Raw genomic sequence first — 5,143 nt, forward strand, 5'->3', positions numbered from 1 at the left:
ACCCGAGGACTGACTGCTCTCCTGGAGGACTGACTTCTCTCCCTGTGGACTGACTTCTCTCCCCGTGGACTGACTTCTCTCCCCGAGGACTGACTTCTCTCCCCGAGGACTGACTTCTCTCCCCATGGACTGACTTCTCTCCCCGAAGACTGACTTCTCTCCCCATGGACTGACTTCTCTCCCTGAGGACTGACTTCTCTCCCCGAGGACTGACTTCTCTCCCCGTGGACTGACTTCTCTCCCCGTGGACTGACTTCACTCCCCGAGGACTGACTGCTCTTCCCGAGGACTGACCTCTCTCCCCGAGGACTGACTTCTCTCCCCGAGGACTGACTTCTCTCCCTGAGGGCTGACATCTCTCGACGTGGATTGAATTCTCTCCCCGTGGACTGACTTCTCTCCCCGAAGACTGACTTCCCTCCCTGAGGACTGACTTCTCTCCCCATGGACTGACTTCTCTCCCCGAAGACTGACTTCTCTCCCCATGGACTGACATCTCTCCCCGTGGACTGACTTCTCTCCCCGTGGACTGACTTTTCTCCCCGAGGACTGACTTCTCTCCCCGTGGACTGACTTCTCTCCCCGTGGACTGACTTCACTCCCCGAGGACTCACTGCTCTTCCTGAGGACTGACTTCTCTCCCCGTGGACTGACTCCTCTCCCAGAGGACTGACTTCCCTCCCCGAGGACTGACTCTCTCCCTGAGGACTGACTTCTCTCCTCGAGGACAGACGTCTATCCCCTTGGACTGACTGCTCTCCCCGAGAACTGACTTCTCTTCCCGTGGACTGACTTCTCTCCCCGAGGAATGACTTCTCTACCCGAGGACTGACTGCTCTCCTCGAGGACTGACTTCTCTCCCCGATGACTGACTTCTCTCCCCGTGGACTGATTGCTCATCCCGAGGACTGATTTCTTTCCCGAGGACTGACTTCTCTCCCCGAGGACTGACTTCCCTCCCCGAGGACTGACTTCTCTCCCCATGGACTGACTTCTCTCCCCGAAGACTGACTTCTCTCCCCATGGACTGACTTCTCTCCCCGAGGACTGACTTCTCTCCCCGTGGACTGACTTCTCTCCCCGTGGACTGACTTCTCTCCCCGTGGACTGACTTCTCTCCCCGTGGACTGACTTCACTCCCCGAGGACTGACTGCTCTTCCCGAGGACTGACTTCTCTCCCCATGGACTGACTCCTCTCCCAGAGGACTGACCTCTCTACCCGAGGACTGACATCTCTCCCCGAGGAGTGACTTCTCCTCCCGAGGACTGACTTCTCTCCCCGAGGAGTGACTTCTCTCCCCGTGGACTGACTTCTCTCCCCGAGGACTGACTTCCCTCCCCGAGGATTGACTCTCTCACTGAGGACTGACTTCTCTCCTCGAGGACTGACGTCTATCCCCGTGGACTGACTCCTCTCCCCGAGAACTGACTTCTCTCCCCGTGGACTGACTTCTCTCCCCGAGGACTGACTTCTCTCCCCGTGGACTGACTTCTTTCCCCGAGGACTGACTGCTCTGGTCGCGGACTGACATCTCTCCCCGTGGACTGACTTCTCTCCCCGTGGACTGACTTCTCTCCCCGTGAACTGACTTCTCTCCCCGAGGACTGACTTCTCTCCCCGAGGACTGACGTCTCTCCCCGAGGACTCGCTTCTCTCCCTGTGGACTGACTTGTCTCCCGAAGGACAGACTCTCTCCCCGAGGACTGACTTCCTTCCAAGAGGACTGATTTCTGTTCCCGAGGACTGACTTCTCTCCCCTTGGACTGACTGCTCTCCCGTGGACTGACTTCTCTCCCCGTGGACTGACTTCTCTCCCCGAGGACTGACTTCCCTCCCCGAGGACTGACTCTCTCCCTGAGGACTGACTTCTCTCCTCGAGGACTGACGTCTATCGCCTTGGACTGACTGCTCTGCCCGAGAATTGACTTCTCTTCCCATAGACTGACTGCTCTCCTCGAGGACTGACTTCTCTCCCTGTGGACTGACTTCTCTGCCCGTGGATTGATTTCTCTCCCCGAGGACTGACTTCTCTCCCCGAGGACTGACTTCTCTCCCCATGGACTGACTTCTCTCCCCGAGGACTGACTTCTCTCCTCGAGGACTGACTTCTCTCCTCGAGGACAGACGTCTATCCCCTTGGACTGACTGCTCTCCCCGAGAACTGACTTCTCTTCCCGTGGACTGACTTCTCTCCCCGAGGAATGACTTCTCTACCCGAGGACTGACTGCTCTCCTCGAGGACTGACTTCTCTCCCCGATGACTGACTTCTCTCCCCGTGGACTGATTGCTCATCCCGAGGACTGATTTCTTTCCCGAGGACTGACTTCTCTCCCCGAGGACTGACTTCCCTCCCCGAGGACTGACTTCTCTCCCCATGGACTGACTTCTCTCCCCGAAGACTGACTTCTCTCCCCATGGACTGACTTCTCTCCCCGAGGACTGACTTCTCTCCCCGTGGACTGACTTCTCTCCCCGTGGACTGACTTCTCTCCCCGTGGACTGACTTCACTCCCCGAGGACTGACTGCTCTTCCCGAGGACTGACTTCTCTCCCCATGGACTGACTCCTCTCCCAGAGGACTGACCTCTCTACCCGAGGACTGACATCTCTCCCCGAGGAGTGACTTCTCTTCCCGAGGACTGACTTCTCTCCCCGAGGAGTGACTTCTCTCCCCGTGGACTGACTTCTCTCCCCGAGGACTGACTTCCCTCCCCGAGGATTGACTCTCTCACTGAGGACTGACTTCTCTCCTCGAGGACTGACGTCTATCCCCGTGGACTGACTCCTCTCCCCGAGAACTGACTTCTCTCCCCGTGGACTGACTTCTCTCCCTGAGGACTGACTTCTCTCCCCGTGGACTGACTTCTTTCCCCGAGGACTGACTGCTCTGGTCGCGGACTGACTTCTCTCCCCGTGGACTGACTTCTCTCCCCGTGGACTGACTTCTCTCCCCGTGAACTGACTTCTCTCCCCGAGGACTGACTTCTCTCCCCGAGGACTGACGTCTCTCCCCGAGGACTCGCTTCTCTCCCTGTGGACTGACTTGTCTCCCGAAGGACAGACTCTCTCCCCGAGGACTGACTTCCTTCCAAGAGGACTGACTTCTGTTCCCGAGGACTGACTTCTCTCCCCTTGGACTGACTGCTCTCCCGTGGACTGACTTCTCTCCCCGTGGACTGACTTCTCTCCCCGAGGACTGACTTCCCTCCCCGAGGACTGACTCTCTCCCTGAGGACTGACTTCTCTCCTCGAGGACTGACGTCTATCGCCTTGGACTGACTGCTCTGCCCGAGAATTGACTTCTCTTCCCATAGACTGACTGCTCTCCTCGAGGACTGACTTCTCTCCCTGTGGACTGACTTCTCTGCCCGTGGATTGATTTTTCTCCCCGAGGACTGACTTCTCTCCCCGAGGACTGACTTCTCTCCCCGAGGACTGACGTCTCTCCCCGAGGAACTCACTTCTCTCCCTGTAGTCTGACTTCTCCCTCCGAGGACTGACTTCTCTCCCCGAGGGCTGACTTCTCACCCCGAGGACTGACTTCTCTCCCCATGGACTGACTTCCCTCCCCGAGGACGGACTTCTCCCCCCGTGGACTGACTTCTCTCCCTGAGGACTGACTTCTCTCCCCGAGGGCTGACTTCTCTCGACGTGGATTGAATTCTCTCCCCGTGGACTGACTTCTCTCCCCGAAGACTGACTTCCCTCCCCGAGGACTGACTTCTCTCCCCATGGACTGACTTCTCTCCCCGAAGACTGACTTCTCACCCCATGGACTGACTTCTCTCCCCGTGGACTGACTTCTCTCCCCGTGGACTGACTTCTCTCCCCGAGGACTGACTTCTCTCCCCGAGGACTGACTTCTCTCCCCGTGGACTGACTTCTCTCCCCGTGGACTGACTTCACTCCCCGAGGACTCACTGCTCTTCCCGAGGACTGACTTCTCTCCCCGTGGACTGACTCCTCTCCCAGAGGACTGACCTCTCTCCCCGAGGACTGACTTCTCTCCCTGAGGAGTGACTTCTCTCCCCGAGGAGTGACTTCTCTCCCCGAGGACTGACTTCTCTCCCCGAAGACTGACTTCTCTCCCCGTGGACTGACTTCTCTCCCCGAGGACTGACTTCCCTCCCCGAGGACTGACTCTCTCACTGAGGACTGACTTCTCTCCCCGAGGACTGACTTCTCTCCCCGTGGACTGACTTCTCTCCCCGAGGACTGACTTCTCTCCCCGTGGACTGACTTCTTTCCCCGAGGACTGACTTCTCTCCCCGAAGACTGACTCTCTCCCCGAGGACTGACTTCTCTCCCCGTGGACTGACTTCTCTCCCCGTGGACTGACTTCTCTCCCCGAGGACTGACTTCTCACCCCGAGGACTGTCGTCTCTCCCCGAGGACTCACTTCTCTCCCTGTGGACTGACATGTCTCCAGAAGGACAGACTCTCTCCCCGGGGACTGACTTCTCTCCCCGAGGACTGACTTCTGTTCCCGAGGACTGACTTCTCTCCCCGAGGACTGACTGCTCTCCCGTGGACTGACTTCTCTCCCCGTGGACTGACTTCTCTCCCCGAGGACTGACTTCCCTCCCCGAGGACTGACTTCTCTCCCCGAGGACCGACTTCTACCTGAGGACTGACTTCTCTCCCCGAGGGCTGACTTCTCTCGACGTGGATTGAATTCTCTCCCCGTGGACTGACTTCTCTCCCCGAAGACTGACTTCCCTCCCCGAGGACTGACTTCTCTCCCCATGGACAGACTTCTCTCCCCATGGACTGACTTCTCTCCCCGTGGACTGAGTTCTCTCCCCGTGGACTGACTTCTCTCCCCGAGGACTGACTTCTCTCCCCGTGGACTGACTTCTCTCCCCGTGGACTGACTTCACTCCCCGAGGACTCACTGCTCTTCCCGAGGACTGACTTCTCTCCCCATGGACTGACTCCTCTCCCAGAGGACTGACCTCTCTCCCCGAGAACTGACTTCTCTCCCTGAGGAGTGACTTCTCTCCCCGAGGACTGACTTCTCTCCCCATGGACTGACTTCTCTCCCCGAGGACTGACTTCTCTCCCCATGGACTGACTTCTCTCCCCGAGGACTCGCTTCTCTCCCTGTGGACTGACTTGTCTCCCGAAGGACAGACTCTCT

The sequence above is a fragment of the Pristiophorus japonicus genome, chromosome 4 (genome assembly GCF_044704955.1).
Source record: "Pristiophorus japonicus isolate sPriJap1 chromosome 4, sPriJap1.hap1, whole genome shotgun sequence".
NCBI classification, from domain to species: Eukaryota; Metazoa; Chordata; class Chondrichthyes; family Pristiophoridae; genus Pristiophorus; species Pristiophorus japonicus.